The sequence below is a fragment of the Anabrus simplex genome, chromosome 14 (assembly GCF_040414725.1).
Source record: "Anabrus simplex isolate iqAnaSimp1 chromosome 14, ASM4041472v1, whole genome shotgun sequence".
In the NCBI taxonomy this organism is placed as follows: Eukaryota; Metazoa; Arthropoda; class Insecta; order Orthoptera; family Tettigoniidae; genus Anabrus; species Anabrus simplex.
This window is the reverse complement of record NC_090278.1, coordinates 67,633,721-67,651,954: the sequence shown is the minus strand read 5'-3', so window position 1 is coordinate 67,651,954 and position 18,234 is coordinate 67,633,721. Positions and strand designations below refer to the sequence as shown.

The 18,234-nt window shown below is 37.2% G+C and overlaps 1 protein-coding gene across 6 annotated transcripts in view; it reads right to left on the bottom strand.

Moving 5' to 3' along the window:
• mtd (mustard) overlaps positions 1–18,234 on the bottom strand; it is a 952,680-nt gene that overhangs the window by 275,325 nt on the left and 659,121 nt on the right. The gene's annotated exons all lie outside the window — the stretch shown is intronic.

Genomic DNA, 18,234 nt, shown 5'->3' with positions numbered 1-18,234 from the left:
CAGTATTGTAAAGGTGGAACTTTTTCTTGATAAGAATCAAAACTGTTCTAAGTTAACAATACGGCCAAAAAATTTACTTGCATTTTTTGTAAGGTATGGGAGGCACGCTATGAAGGAATAAGACCCAAGGGCAGGTTGCGAACTAAATGGACTTAACATGTGAAATAGGGAGTAAACAGGCCCATAGAAAAGAGCAGGACAAAAAGATTAGGTGTGCTCTTAGTTAAAACCGTACACAATAATCAAACATATGTCAGAAATGGTCCACATTTTCAATACTATATTACGTAATGTTCACATTACATCTTTAGTCCAGGAACTAGTTTCAGTCGTGGCTGGCCATTATCAGCCATAATACAAATCTGTACACACACATCTAATAACTAAAACAAATGTACAAACATACACAAATTATGTTAACATGAACAATGTGCACAACACACAAAATGTAAGATGTAAAAATGTAACGTAAACATTATGTAATATGGTATTGAAAAGGTGGACCAATTCCGACAAGTTTTGTTATTATTGTGATCACAATTCTATATGGATCAAAACAAAGTTTATATCTTACAAAAACTGTACACCGCAACGCAGAAGAGGACCGAATAAGCAAGCAAGTAAGTAAGTAAGTAATCCATGTAAACTATGTACAGTAAGGTTGAAAGGTTACAGTAATACTGCTGCAATTTCTCAATAATAATAATAATAATAATAATAATAATAATATTCATAAAGCATTCTTTGAAATGATCACTTTCACAGAACAGCACAACACAGATGAGTCATGCTTGCGACTAGAAGCTAGTGCAATAGAAAGTGCAGGGAGCCTTACACCCCTCTCTCAACAAACAGACAAACAAACAAACGAACAATCAAACAGACAAAACACAGGCAGGCATCATGCACCACACATTCTGTTGTTAAAAGAAGACCTACCCAGACCATCGAGCAGAGGATAATTAGGAGCATGGACTAAAAGAAAAGAAGAGAAAAGAAAAGAGACCATTAGCAAGTGCGCTTCCTCCCAGACGTGAGACACAAAACATGGACAAGGAGAATGGAAGGATAACCTCTGTAGAAAACAAATAAAAAGGAAGATTCAGCTGTTCAATATTTCTGATTAAATTTCACAAAAATAGTTAACAGTCTTTAACCTTTGTAAGACCCACAGGTACTGTCAGTGCACATCAGGCATGTCAAACATGTGGCCCGTGGGCTGAATACGGTGCCCATACTTGTGAACAGTGGCTCCTACTCCACTTTTGAATTAAATAAATTAGAATACCTTCAATAAGATTGCATAAAATATAAAGATTTCAAATTATCTGAAGATTATTTTTCTTTGTTTAGTGACCCATTTCCCTTTGATGTTGAAAAGGCTGCCAGAGTGTGATGTTCCACCTAATCAATACAATATTCTATTAAAATACAATTATATTTTATATTGAGACACAGGACTAGTATCGACCCTATGAATGGGCCATCCTCAGCTGAATGCATACACGGTCTTAAATACTAAAACAGTACTCTTCAATAATTAAAAGATTGTATTTTAAATAGAGCTGTGTTGAAAATCAAACAATGAAGTTGAGGTCCCTAAGTTGTATTTCCATTTGCCAATGAAATGCACCAGTTCAGAGAGAATACTAGCAATGTTTGGAACATCTAAATTAAACTACTTCCAAAAATTTACAATGTATCGAGGAATAGTCCCTCGAGCTCCTACCATTACTCCTATCACTTCAACCAAATACTTTAATACACCAATACCGGACAGCTCTATCTCAACAGCATTGAGTGGAGTGCGATCAGCGACGGTGGTGACATCTAGCATGTTTGTGTGAACTGCATACTTTTCTATGCTACAGTTGAGAGAAGTGCATCTACACTCATTGGAAATATTTTTGTTAAAATAACTGAATAATCACAATAATTAAGGATTAAATTTTAAAATATGAAATACCTCCTTCATAAACCACCAAACTAGCATTATGTTAGCTGTGCCTTTCGCTGTGTCTTAAAAATCAAAACCAGAATTTGTTTGAGGATCCACCTAGTCTCTGGGAGGAATATTTAACAACTCCTCTCTTCTTTCTTGCCTTTTTCCAATTAGCCTACCTGGTGCAGCATTCTGTATGGACTTGGCCTAGTTTTGTGGCTTGATGCCTTTCCTAACACCAATCATGTGTGGAGGAATATATATTCACAATTGCGTGTTTCTGTGGTTCTTTCTCATTTGATGTGTTGCATATATTTGAATATGAATATACACACAAACCCGTAGCCCCCGACCTACTGGAATTAACAGACGCGATTAAAATCTCCGACTCATTCAGGAATTGTACCAGGGCCCTCTGAACCGAAGGCCATATGCTGACCGTTCCGTGGTGGTGATTATTGTTTCTTTTTCTTTTGCTTGCTAGTTGCTTTACGTCACACCGACACAGATAGATCTTATGGCGACGAAAGGACAGGGAAGGGCTAGGAGTGGGAAGGAAGCGGCCGTGGCCTTAATTAAGGTACAGCCCCAGCATTTGCCTGGTGTGAAAATGGGAAACCACGGAAAACCATCTTCAGGTCTGCCGACAGTGGGGTTCGAACTTACTATCTACCGAATACTGGATACTGGCCGCACTTAAGTGACTGCAACTATCGAGCTCGGTGATTATTGTTTTAAGACGAAGTACAACTGGGCAACCATCCTCTATTAACACCAATCAGAAGGGAAATGAATGAGGTCCAACACTCCGAATAATGAAGGTATCATTAAAAGGGCCACGAAGGCTAACTATTCAAAGTGCCAGAGGAGGCAGATAACAACATCGATGATTTATTAAGATTTCGGGAAAGAGAAGCTGTAATTAAAGAACAGTAGTTTTGGTCCATTATTTTGACTTCTTCTTCGGTGATGTCCAATAACAGACCATTATACTGGTATTACAGCCCATCTTCCCAAACTCTACAAGGAAACTCACGTCACACTGCTATCTCACTTTTGCTGTACTCTTTCAGAAATGTATGCATGAAGAATTACCATACATACGTATTTAGTTGGACTGGTGCTCAAGCCTATGCCAATAATACACTGAAATAATTTTCTTTAGAGTGGTTCAGATGGTTGAGGCACTGGCCTTCTGATCTGAATTTGGCACATTTGATCCTGGCTCAGTCCGGTGATATTTGAAGGTGCTCAAATACGTCAGCCTTGTGTAGATAGATTTACTGGCGCGTAAAAATTCCTGAGCAACTACATTCCAGCACCTCTGAGTCTCTGAAAAACCTTAGAAGTAGTTAGTGGGACGTAAAGAAAATTATCATTATTACTTTCTTTACAGTAAAAAAAAGATGGCCAAATTTGAAAAACATGACTTTCAATTTTCAATTTTAAGAATACCATGACAACCATTACGCTACAGCCCACAAATTTTCAATTGTGAAATTTATGGTATTATTTAACAATGTGGATCCTCAAGTTTGATTGTACTAGAGATTCATATTTGTTAACGTTATTAGTTTTACGTCCCACTAACATTTCAGTAGAGTATTTGATTGATTTCTTAATATAAGGGGCGTAGAAGGAGGATTGGAAGAACCTGCATCAACAAAAAATACCAGAAAGATGGACAGTGGCGGTTAATACCTAACAAAGTCGTGTACAAAGAGCTAGAACCCATTACAGATACTATGCGTAAGAGGAGACTGGGATTCTTTGGACATATCATGAGGATGCAGGATTCGAGACTTCTGAAACAACTAGTACAACACAAACTCGTCTCAAAAAATACCACAACAGGATGTAAATGGATCAGAGAAGTAAGAGAGGATCTGAAGGAAATAGGCCTTACAACCGAAGACACCACAAGTAAGATAAAATTGAATACAAAACTCAAGAATACAAACCTCCGCTTTACCCTTACACAAAACAAACCAACAACACGCACATTTTCAACTGAGGAAAGGGCACGAAGATCGGAGTGTCTGAAAAAGTACTGGGAGGACCGCAAAGCCCGAACAATCCCTTCAAAGAGACCTGAACGACGGACTGACTAAAGTGATCCTGTGTGGTCATAAAAGAAGAAAAGAAGAAGGGGCATAGAATGTAACCTCGCAAAGTCATTACTTTTTTTTTTTTTTTTTTTTTTTAATACTTGCGGTCCTTATCAGTTCCCATGCCATTATGTTGCTGGGTAATTTGTTCAGCGCATAATACTTTTCTTGGAATATAACTGCAATGCGAGATTATTTAGTGACAAATACTTATACATTATAAACAACACACCAGATGGCAATATGTTATTGAAGAGTTGGTCACAACAAGCCATGTAGGTAGCAGCACTATCGACTTTCTCGCTGAAAACAGCAAGCTGTCCGGTATTGGTGTATTAAAGCATTTGCTTTAATGTCCTTTACTTTAAATTTTATCTTTATAGTGGTCAGTTCACAAAGATCAGCTTTTCCCTATCAACTTATTCTGGCTAGTCTGTGGATATTTCAAAATGAATGTATAGTGATTTTTTTAATGTCTATAGTGAAATTGTAATAAGGATAATTACGTAACTGCAATGTTTTTATGCCATATTGTTTGAATTTTCTTTTGTCCAGGTAATACATTATACTATATATCAAATTAATCCTTTTTACTATGTGGCCCTTGGAGCTAATTTTTATCAGTCAAATTGGTCATGCACACATGACTAGTTTGACATACCTGACATACATCATAAAACAGCTGCCACCTAAAAAGATGAAGTTTCAAATGATCGTATAAAATATTAGTCTTAGATCAGGAAGTTTAAAATTGGAGAGCTCGAGCTAGAGTGATGAGAAGTAGTAAAAAGATAATCTTTAGTGCGATTCAATTAATGCAGTAATGTGTTTATCGTCAAAATTAGTGGCAATGCAGTTCTATTTTAGTGTTAAGAAAAAGTAACTCTCTCTTCCGGAGATTGGTAGGGACATAATTTTAAATTTCTCTTTTTTTATTTGTACAATCTTCCCACAACAGCTGCAGATTGAATAACAATAATAAATGACAGGTGAATGGTTTAGCCCTACACGTGATAGCATGAAAGTACTTAAGGCAAAAGAGCAGATAACTTTAGTGAGGTATGTCAAACATTTATGTGAGGACCATAAGCATGGCTTTTGAGGATCATGATTGAATTCTTGTGTGTAGTAATGGTGATGTTATAGACTGAATCTCTATTCAGGCCAAAGGTATTAACCAAAAATTTAGGTATGGTTTCTCTGGCACCGTTTACCGAGATGGATGCGAGCTTCTACTTTTGCATATAGTACTGTAGTCCATCATTCATAAATAATCTATTTTTTTCTGCATCAACCTCTTATGGCTGGTTTTTGTTTGTCTCAAATCTAATAGTGGGATCAATGATGAAGCCTTCAGAACCAGATGGCTTAAAAGTAATAATGTCAATGCGTCTTGCTGCCACTGTTTGAGAGACAGACATTATAACCTTGTCTTTTACTTTCATTTCACAACTTGCTTTACTTCACACCGACACAGAGAGGTCTTATGGGTAACAATGGGATAGGAAAGGGCTCGGAGTGGGAAGGAAGCAACTGTGGTCTTGAAGTATGCCCACAGCATTTGCCTGATGTGAAAATGGGATACCATGGAAAATATCTTGAGGACTGCTGACATCAGGGTTCAAACCGGCTATCTCCCAAATGCAAGGTCATGGCTACTAAACCATTCAGCTACTTGCTTCATAACCTTGCTCTTTATAGGCGCCGGCTATCATTGATTTTGCTGCAGTTTGGCACGAGTTGTGTATTATAATCATAGCTAGTCATATACAGTCGTATCAGCACACTAAATTTTATTTCAGAACCGATTTTTGGACTCTAAGGTCCATCATCAGTCTTGAAATATTTTTAAAACATTTGATTTTACAGGAGTGTGTTGTCACATTGAGTTTTAAAACAGTTAAAATGGAGCCCTGTTGAGATCAACTGTAAAATAACAAAAAGAAAAAGTGCAAAAGTATGCACACAATACATATAAAACTAATGATGATGTAAAAAAAAAAAAAAAAAAAATATATGACCTACCGGTACCATAGGAAAGGCTGGATTATTCTCGTTATCTAGTATTAGACAGACGTTCAACTTTAAGTGCAGGGCATGCCGGAAGGACATGATAATAAGTCACCTCAAGGTTGTTAACAGTATGTTGCTTGCGACTTTTTCATTTACATTTTATTTTATCAGGTTCTGTTATCTGCGTTAGGAATATTTCAATGTTTTCGTGGGTATTCAGTTCAAATCCATAATTACCTTTAACGATTAATTTTGTGTCCTTTTCGATCCCTAAAAAGTTACGATTATTGTTATGAATGTGTTCCACAAAAGCTCAATATTTGTAGTACTTTATTGCCTTGAAATGTTCCTGATATATTTTATTTAAGGCTCAGCCAGTCCTTCCTATGTAAAACATTTTGCAGTCATCACAAGAGAGCCTATATACTCCCGAATTGGTGTAGACATCGTTTTTGTTGATATTATGTGCATTATATATTTCTGATATTTTATTTCTGCTTCTAAATGCCGTTTTCTTGAATATATTAGCAATTTAAAAAACTTGATTTACAAAATGCGTAAATGTTACAAACTGACTACGTTCAGAGATTTCCTTTCTTCTCTCATGGTTTTAATTTTTTCCTCCATTTTCATATTTTACGTATAATTTTGTCTATAATTTCTGGGTTGTAGCCATTTGCTTTGGCAGTTTGTTTTATTATTCTAATTTCTTTCAGTTTGTTCTCATTTATCATGGGAATTTTTATTAATCTATTAATATAGCAGTTGTAAGCTGTTCGTGAGTTCCTGGGTGGTGATGGACTGTGTGGATAAATTTATTAAATCTAATGAAAATCCACAGTCTGTTTCCAGTCACTTGATTGGGTCAGGATTGGAATGAATGAATCCCTCCTAGCGGCGAGGATAGGAATTGTGCCGGCTGCTGAAGCCTGTCGCACTCCGCTGGGGCAATGATTAATGAATGACAGATGAAATGAAATGATATTGGAGAGTGTTGCTGGAATGAAATACGATAGAGAAAACCGGAGTACCCGGAGAAAAACCTGCCCCGCCTCCGCTTTGTCCAACACAAATTTCACATGGAGTGACCAGGATTTGAACCACGGAACCCAGCGGGGAGAGGCCGGCGCGCTGTCGCCTGAGCCACGGAGGCTCTAATAAATCTAATATTAGACAATAATTACTTCACTTTCAATGGGAAGTACTACCAGCAAAACACAGGTTTTACAATGGAGGGTCCACTATCAGGTTTCTTAGCCAACATTTACTGAATTTAACCCTGACAGTAACACCATACGTTTTTCTGATGTGTTGTGCGAATGAATGCCATCTATTCCTCTTAAGGAGGGGAGAGTTATCCCCCCCACCACCTCTATTCCTTGTTCATTCAATCTGGTAACTTTAATGTAACTTTAAATAATAGGCTTTGAGTGACATGTCTTCGAAACGTGTGGTGTAACTAAAGCGATATTTATAGACGTGTTACTGTCAGGGTTAAATAACCTTGAGAAAACCATCTTGGACATACATCAGAAGGAAATAAAGTATGGGTTCATTATGTTGACAACATTTTTAAATGGAGACATCATTACTCCCGAAACACTTTTGGGTTGTTTAAATTTGCTTGACCACAACATCAAATTAACTATGGAAAAAGAAAACTATAAAATGTTAAATTTCTTGGACCTGACATTAACAAAAATCAACAATGGGATAGACTTCAATATTTTTAGAAAACCCACACAGTCCATTACCACCATCAACAAAACCTCCGACCACTCAGGAACTCACGAACAGCTTACAACTGCTATATTAATAGATTAAGAAAACTTCCCATGAGTAATGAGAACAAACTGAAAGAAATTAGAATAATAAAACAAATTGCCAAAGCAAATGGGTACAATCCAGAAATGATATACAAAATTATACATAAAAATGAAAATGGAGAAAAAAACCATGAGAGAAGAAAGGAAATCTCTGAACGTAGTCAGTTTGTAACATTTACGCATTTTGGAAATAGTTTTTAAAATTGCTAAATTATTCAAGAAATTTTAACTCAAAAGAGCATTTAGAACCAGAAATAAAATATCAGAACATATATATAATGCACATGATACAGTCGAACCTCCCTTCTGTGGACACCGTCGGTTCCGAGGAAAATTGTCCACTACGAGAGGTGTCCGCTAAAACAAGTTTGTAAAAATAACCGAACATTTTAACGGCAAAGAACTTCCACCTTAAATATAAGCATACATATCTTTATTTTTATAAATCTAAGTCATTTCTGTGTTAGTATTTAATAGAGAATTATTATAAGTGATTTTACATCATTTACAAACATTACAGCTTCGTGAAGTAATCGTGAAGGACGTCTGTGTAAATTTAGCACACGTTTTCTTAACTGCAATGTTCTCGAAAACGGAATAAAGTCTGTTAAATGGTTCCATAGTGTTCTCGCCGTACTCGCGGTCCAGCGTGAGAGACAAATTCTCACTGAAAGTACCTTGTCACTTTCTATAATCACACTCCTTCTTGCCTCGAGATCTAAACATGATCATCCCTTGTTACTCATGTTTAACAGGCAACTACAGTATTTCTGTCTCACTAATTAGTGCCTGTACTGTCTTTTCCTTCTCAAGTTGACTACCTGAGCTCGACCTTATCAGTGACAATCTGAGTTATGAATAGAACGATGCAAGAAGCGAGGAAAATCCCCAGGTAACTTGTAAGTCAACAGTTTCTGGCAGCATTTCTGGGCAATTAGAATTCTCGGAACAGGCCTATACACCACTAGGTAGAACTGCATTCCGATGTACTGTCTCTCCCCTTGCACTCGAAATAGTACCAACATTCAAAAGGGATTTCCTTATGTCTGAAGAATGGTTTTAAAAGAAAGGATGACATGTGGTCCGGCGTAATAAATTGTCCTACAACATGTAAAGTGTCCGCTTAAGTCAAGTGGCGGTGTGACGTAAAGCAACTAGCAAAAAAAAAAAAAAAAAAAAAAAAAAAAAAAATCAAGTGGACGGAACAAATGGCGATGTTCACTGTCCGGAGTTCGAGGTGTCCACTTAAATGAGGCCAATTTAACACTTGTCTTATGTAAAATAAAGTCAGTTCCGAGGAAAATTGTCCATATAGGGAGGTGTCCGCTGAATAAGGGTGTCCGCTAGGGCAGGTTCGACTGTATCAACAAAAAAAAAAAAAGATTTCTACACCAATTCGGGAGTACATAGGCTCACTTTTAACGACTGCAATATGTTTTACATAGGAAGGACTGGCCGTCCTTAAATAAAATATATCAAGAACATTTCAAGGCAATAAAGTACTACAAATGTTCAGCTTTTGTGGAACACATTTATAACAGTAATCATAACTTTTTAGGGATCGAAAAGGACATGAAATTAAATGTTAAAAGTAATTATGGATTTGAACTGAATACCCACGAAAACATTGAAATATTCCTAGCGCAGATAACAGAACCTGATAAAAAAAAAAAGAAGTAAATGAAAAAATTGCAAGCAACATACTGTTCATAACTTTGAGGTGACTTATAATCATGTGCTTCCGGCGTGCCCTGTACTTAAAGTTGAACGTCTGTCTAATACTAGATCACAAGGATAATCCAGCCTTTCCTATGGTAGGTCATATTTTTTACATCATCATTAGTTTTATATGTATTCTGTGCATACTTTTACACCTTTTCTTTTTCTTATTTTACAGTTGATCTCAACAAGGCTCCATTTTAACTGTTTTAAAACTCAATGTGACAACACACTCCTGTAAAACCAAATGTTAAAAAAATATTTCAACACTGATGATGGACCTTAGAGTCCGAAAACCGGTTCTGAAATAAAATTTAGTGTGCTGATACGACTGTATATGACTAGTTATAATAATTTTTTTAAAAATAATTGAGGTGTGTGGTAAATTGCCACACGAACAGGCTCCAAGGACGTGTGAAAGAGTTTTGAACACACTGTGGCAATGGTAACAAAGGCTGTTGCCAGGTACACTACTCACAGCAGAGACACTTGTGTTCATTTTTATTGCCTCAAGCCATTCATTGCAATAAAAGCTGTTGTGTGTCTCCTCCGCGCTCCAGCTCTACGCCTACAAGCTCCGCAACCCGCCGCAATACCAATGTTTCCAGAGGCTACGAGAGGACTGCACTGCGCCTGGCATGCTCGTCTGTGACGTCAGCCAGCGCTATATAAGGAGCGACATTCCATAGCCTCTCCAGGACAACCCCAATGTCCAACGACCAGACCACACCGCAAGTCAGAAACGGAGGCATCCTCTTTAAAATGTGTTTGGACAGGAGGACAAATTGCTGGTCGTGAGGTTTCACCTCTGGACATTGCCACATCTTCCTTGATCCCCGTAGCCACGTCGAGCCCCGAGTCAAGCATTCTGCTTCTCCCGCATATCCTCACCAGTGCTCCGACGACTATCTTAGCATTCTGCGAATTAAGATATTAATGCAAGTTCCTTGCAAGTCTAAGTCCAATACTAGTATTCTACTAGTACGAACTCTTGTTATAAGTTACACTTGTTATCTCACAACAGATAGTTTTCGACTATCCAAGGACATTTCCCAGTGGAATAGACTATCTCCTCAAAATAGATTTGAATGTGTATATAGGACTCTCTCTTTGTGAATATATATTTGTGCCACAGACTTTCAGTCTATCATTTAATAACAGCATTAACTGCGTGCAATCAATCGAGCTTCAAGACAAGTTTCATTACATTTCTTGTAAATACTGTATAAAATTATTGAAGCAATAAAATTTATGTTGTGTTACTGTATACTAAGTTCCTTGTATACAACAAAAGCCTTTATGGTTATAAATCCATGTATTCACTAGGGGGTACATATATATCCCACGTTGTTCCACCTTAAGTGATGGGTCAGTGAATGAGACTACTTCACCAGGTCTGGTCTCTGAACCTCTCTCCCACTTTGATGTTTTTAGGTAAGGTATGTCCTCACTGTTTTCAATGTCAATATTCACATGTTCTTGAACCCGAGTCTTGGTCGGCCTCTTGGTTTTTATGTTTCCAGCATCCGGGAGATAGTGGGTTCGAACCCCACTGTCGGCAGCCCTGAAGACGGTTTTCCGTGGTTTCCCATTTTCACACCAGGAAAATGCTGGGGCTGTACCGTAAAGCCACGGCCACTTCCTTCCCAAATCCTAGGCCTTTCCTGTCCCATCGTCGCCATAAAATCTGTCTGTTTCGGTGCAACGTAAAGCAACTAGCAAAAAATTTATGTCTTCAAGTTTTAGATCATACATTAGTTTTGGTAATCTGTTAGCACCCATGCATCGCATATGTCTATACCACTGTGATGTTCACTGTTTAAATAGCACTACACCTTTGTACTTATCTTTCTTGCTCCAGTTGTCAAAAGCTCTTCTCAATTAGAGTCAAACTTTCCTTGTATCTACAAAATCATTCCGTTATTTGTACAAGGACATGTCTATGTTTTCATGTTTATCCTTCTCCCCTCTTTCTATTGCTCCCTCTTGCCATACTGACCCGCCATTCTGTTCACCCTATTGTGTGTTCCTATCCTTCTGTATGACTAAACAGCAATACTGTACACTGCAGAAGCTAGCCTATACTAAACATGGATCTATGTGGCTCCTGCTTCCAACTAGGAATCTTTGAAAAGTATTCAGTATGGAACATAAAATAGTTCATCGTATGACCCAGGCAGATGCTCATTCTTCAGATAATTCCGTGAGCTTGGTAAAAGTAAAATTAATTTTCCTAGTATCATATTTAATTAAATAAATAAATACTGTACAGTAGAGGATAGATTATCCAAATGTCGATCAACCAAAATGTCACTTTATCGTAAGTGCTGCAATGAGAAAATTCAAATTTGTGTGCCGTGCAGAAGTTCCAATAGTTGTTGTGCCATTTGCAATGGCGACTAAAAGTAAACGTGTTATTCACAGCGTTTCCAAAGAAGTTGAAAATGACAACCTGGCAAAAGATGTATCAACAAAGTTGATCTTTTACTGGACGTGATAAGTGCAACTCGTTCTGTTAATGCTGGCACTGATCTTTCTTTGTCCTTTCCCTGGGGCTGGTGGGTGAAGGATCTGGCCCTTACAGGTTTTAAGTTTAAGACCAGCCTTTTTGTATGCCGTAACAGAAGCATTTAAAATGACTAAGTTGTTGTTCTGACAGAGCCACAACTGCATTATCATCAGTATACTAAAGTTCAACTAATGATGAAAATGATGTTCGATTAGTTGATTTGAAGCAAGTCATTGGTTATAAGAGAATATTATATGAAATGCAGCTCATGACACATCATTTATACAACAACAACTCTACTGAACTGGTCAGTTCTCAAGGAGCAAACTAGCATATGACTAGATGGTTTCAATGAGTTATTCAAATAAGTCAGTTCATTGATTAGCCTGTGGACAAAAAGGTTCCACAAATGGACTGGCCAACTTGGAGCCCCAATTTCGATCAGCTATGAAACCCTTCTGGGATGAACTACTACGGCAATTTTGCACCAGACCCCAACTATCCACATCACTGCTACACTTGCTATAGTGCTACAAGAAGAATGGTTAGCCATTCCCCTGAAACATTCTGATATATGGTGAACAGTCTTTCCAGCAGAGTTTGAGCCCCCACCCCCACATTAGTATCCAAGGAACACTTCGAAGGACAGTTTCGAGTAGGTGTCTACATAATTTTAATTAGACTATGTCACTAGTTCTAATTCTCTAACTGAAGGTTCCACAGTCTTTTCATCCAAATGCACAGTACAAATCCAAGGTTGGATCATACTGCTGTTTTATGAACAATGTGTTAAGATTGCCAACATTTCCAATATATTTCAGTATTCATTGTGGAAGTGACTGAAATATTTCTAGTTGATCCAAAACTATAGTCCCAAATAATAACTGCAAAAGCAGCCACTTTAATAATACTTTTATTGCAGCCAAATTGCCACACAAAGAGTATAACATCTGATGAACTGTAATTTGTGGAGATGTGTACGAAGGTGCTTACATTTCAAGCTACACTACTGTTCTTTACTATATTCATTCAAAGATTTTGTACAATTTTTGCCCTTGTCAAAAGGATATCTTATGTATTTTGTCTGGCAGAGTTTTCATTTGGTTGGTGGAAATAGGGATTTTCCCAGAATTGATGGTGGAATCCGTGGACAGCAGACACTTGAATCACCGATATTGCTATGTATTTTGAACTTTAACAAACTACAATAATGCATACAAATTGAAGACAAATTTTAACCTGACTAAATCACTAGTTCTTGTTTAGAAACTAAAAATTTACAGATAAGGGTCAGGTGTTAGAACTTTAAACACTTGTTAACGTGTTATGAATTCACCTTCCTAGACGACTCTCACAAACACACGTAGAAGTACAGTGATCTTGGTTACAAATGCACTTGTTGAAGAGGAGAAACCAGGATCACTGCACTTACGTCTCCATTCACACACAATAGGTCATCTATACCAACTCTATATCAGTGCTCAGGCGCTTTACTATCAGCTCATCACCACAAGAACAGGCCACAACCATCAGCTATTGCCTTGTTCATCAATTAATTACTTCTCAAATTCATTTCACACAAATTATCATATATCTAACATGGCCTCCATCAGACAAATGAGTCGTATGCGCGAACAAACGTCTGTTACATTTTTTGTGGAATTTGAGATATTCACGGAACAAGCATCTATGATGTGTCCTGGATATGTATTTGCAGGTAGTTTGAGAATATCTCAACAGGTGGCTATAGTATTCCGGAAATTGTGAAGAGAAATGCACTTGAAAAATAATGGAACAAAAGTCTATGTTACATCGTTACCCGCGCGAGCGCTCGACAATGTCACGAATTGAATGCAATGTAAAAAACACATTCTAGTCCGGAGATTCTTCTGGTTTTTTCAGTCTTATATTACTGAGTGTATTTAGTTACTCATCGAAACCATAATCACGCAATCAGACGATAGTAGTGGTCGTAATATACTGTTGTCCCCAAGCAGTATACACAAGTTGACGAAAAACAGATGCAGGAAAAGGAAACGTGAGCCTAGTGAGTGGAAAGATGTATGCACCAAATCATTATAATTAGAATAAAACTTTAAAATAACACTATTCTCCTCTGTTTGCATACATTATGTACGAATGAGTGAGCGCGTGCACTTATAACATGTTGATTTACGAAATAAAAGTCTATGTTACATTCTCTCGCATAGCCATGTCCCGCGACCAACCATTATCTTTATTGCCGTTTTTCTCAATATTTAGGGAATGTAACATAGAAGTTTGTTCGCGCATACGACTCAAATACATAAAGAATGCAGGAAATATTCTGAAGGAAGGCAAATTTACTACATGAAATATATGGCACAAAGCAATTAACACTTTAATTTTTGTGGTGGACAGACTTATTTTGTAGTCTGGTTGTGACTTGTTCAACTAGAAATATACAGATCAAGTCCATATGCTCAGAGACAGAAGTAACATACATTTCTACACAAAAAAGATGGCATGATTCATGAAGTACGGAAGTGCACGAGTGTCCAACCTTTGTCCCATTTCTCTACAGGGTTGGGTACGAAGAGACATAAATATTTCTACAGAATTTTTATGACCGGATGCCATTTAACCTTAGAGAAGTTACCCCTAAGCGGGTGGAAGCGTTTTGTCTGTATGCAGACCGAAAATATAGTAAATCAAAACTCTTGCAGAATTATCTAAACCTAGCTATAAACACGCATATGTACATAATATTAATTTATCACTATCAAAGGGTAGAGAAAGGTCCACCTATTCAATACCATTAGATTGATATAGTGATCAACTTTCAATACAGACCATAATGAAATTCATAACGTATGAGTTGAAAACCAACCAGGTGTAATACAAATGACTCCTTGAATATTGGATGTATTTTTCAAGGACTTGCTCCGTACTTAGAATACATATTTTATCTACGATTTTTACATAATTTTTGGATCTATCAACACACAGTGCTACATGAACTTCAACTGAACTCTTCAAGAACTTGCTCTGTACTTTTAAATACAGTATTTGATCTACGACTTCTTCATTATATTCGGATCTATTGATCCGCAGTGCTAATCCCTAAAATTATGCAGTGCCTCATAAACTGCAACTGAACTCTTCAATTACTTACTCCGTACTACATTTAGGTGCGTTCTTCACACACAGTGCTCTGTAACATATATGTCTTAATAACTTATTTGATCTACGACTTCTTCATAGGCACGCATTACAGATACTGTAAATAAAATTATACAGTGCCTCATAAACTACAACTAAATAATACGTATTTGACTTTAGACTTCTACATAACTTTGAAATCTCAACGCACAGTGCTCCTTTGTGTGTTATAGTGCTCCATAAACTGCATTTGACAGCATCATCTAAACTTCTTTTTTACCTGTGCATCTTATTTGTATTTTTTGGCTATATTTCAACGCAAAGTGCTCCTTAAAGATTGTAGTGCTTCACTAGCAGAAACCAAACAGAATTATTTAAACTTTGAATTTATTTTTCTATGCATTGTTTTACACTTATTTGTATTTGGCTGATGATGACCATGAATACTGGTCAAAACCAGTACCAATTTTAACTGAATAAGAATGGAAACTTACATTTGTTATTTTAACAGTATTGAAAGGTGGAACCATTTTTTATAGGATTTTATTTTATTATACATGATTTAGTAATTTTTATTGAGTGAGAAGTATTAAATTTGAATAGAAGTTCAATTGTTATAACCTTTTTATTCGAATGAATACCGCTTTTATTTGTAGGGTTAGAATTGTTTATTTCAGCTTTAGTAATTTTTTATAGAGATGAATATATGCATGGTGATTTAACTATTAATCGATTTATTAGTTTGGTATTAATATTTGTATTGTCAATAATACTTTTGAATATTAGACAAAATTTAATTAGAATTTTATTGGGATGAGACGGGTTGGGGCTTGTTTCTTACTGTTTGGTTATTTATTATCAAAATGTTAAATCTTATAATGCGGGTTTATTAACAGCCCTATCTAATCGGATTGGGGATGTACCTTCTTTTAACTTAATAATGAACTCTCTTCAATATGGAACAATATGAAATTCTTATCTCTTAATGCAAACAGCTAAGTCGAGGAAAGTACGGCTGTCTCAATAACCCATTCGTTCTACCGCAGTCGAGGTCTCTCCAGCGAGCTGGGTTTCTTTGCCGGCGTGAAAGAGCTACCCCAGCAAAATTCAAGTCGCTTGGTCGACTGATGCACTTTAAGCCTCCTCCTGTTGGGGAGGCAGGGAAATAGCTGTTGGCCTCGCTCAAGATTCACAGCATCTTATGGAGACAGAGCAGGTAGCTTGGGTACATGTTAGTTGTAACAAGTAACACTAAGTGTTCAGTGCCACACATCAGAGGCTACAAGAAAAAACAATATAGCCACCTGCACATATCATCATTTTCCTTTATCCAGCTCCTGCCGGGTCAGGATATTTATGGCACTTTTCCATCTTCCTCTTTCCTTCCACCATTCCTCTTCCACGATCTTGTCCCAGTCTAAATTTAGTCTTCTTATGCCGCTCTTTACTGATTCAATCCACCTTGCTCTACGTCTTTCTCTTGCTCTCTTGCCCTCACACTTTGCCTCCAGCATCTATCTTGGAATTCTGTTCTCCTCCATCCTCTTTACATGTCCAAACCACCTTACTTCATTCTTTTCAATTCTCTCATTTAGCTTTCCTATCTCAACTGTTTGACTCGTTGGCTGAATGGTCAGCATACTGGCATACTGGCCTTCAGTTCATAGAGTCCCGGCTTCAATTCCCGGCCAGGTTGGGGATTTTAAACTTAATTGGTTAATTCCAATGTCTTCGTGGCTGGGTGTGTGTGGTGTATTCAGCATTAGAAATCGTCCTAGGTAGGGCTCTATCTTCACAGACATGCAGCTCGCCTAATAGGCTGTCTACGGAGGCCATACGCCATTATTATTATCATCATCCCAATTTCCTTCCTAAGATCTTCATTTCTCACTCTCTTTCCTATCATACTTCTTAGGAATTTTATCTCACTGGCTTGAATTCTACTCTCTTGCCTGTTGGTCAAAGTCCAAACCTCAGATGCATAAGTCAGTATGGGTACAGAGTACATTTTGTACATTATCTCTTTACTTTTCCTTGGTACTTCTCTGCTCCAAAGAAGTATTCTTACACTTTGGTAGAATGCACTGCCCTCCTGTACCCTCCTGCTAATCTCCATGCCCACCCTAGCATTTTGCATTAATTCAGCTTTCTAGGTAATTAAAGCTGTCCACAATTTCCAGACTCTGGCTTCTAATTTTCACAGTGCCCTTTTCTTAACTTTCCCCTCTCGACATCACCATAGTCTTGCTTTTCTCTGTACTGATTTTCATGTCATACTTGGTGTAGAGTACGTTTTTCAACGGAAAAGGAAAAGTATTTAGGTTGCTCAGCATGAACACAGAGCCAAGCATAAAGTACAAGAATCTTGTATTTTGTTGCTCAGTATGATTGGGTTAGCCTGTAATGGGGGTATGTTGTGAATTTTTATGGAGTGAGGATTATAGGAGAAGTTTTCGTGAGCTCTGTGGCATTATTCGTGAAAACGTCCTGAGGAATATTTTATCTTGTTTCTCGTTGCTTTACCTACATTCAGTACGCGAGCGAGACTATAAAACTTTGGCGTCAGTAAAATACTTGCTAAAGTTTGTTCATTCTATTTAAGTTAACCTTTTACGTTTAGAAACAAAAATTTAGTCCCAGTATATTTTTGTGAAAACCATGACTACAATTACGAAGCATCGGCAGGCTAAAGTGTGGGTATATTGTTTAAAATCTGCTGGAGCTTAAGTTATGATAGCGCCATCATTGCCATGAATACCTAAATTGTCTTATTTATTTATTTATAATCTGATCTGTTTGCTTGTTATATTTCCACTTAGTTATTGAGTGAATTTATAAGATATGATGCTCCTATGATGTAAATATTGTATATTGGGTTTTTATTTCCAATGTGTATCTTTTGTTTTTTCATTTGTTCCTTCATTATGTTTTTTGACACATTTTTAGCCTGTATTATGTAAATTATTTCACCCCCAC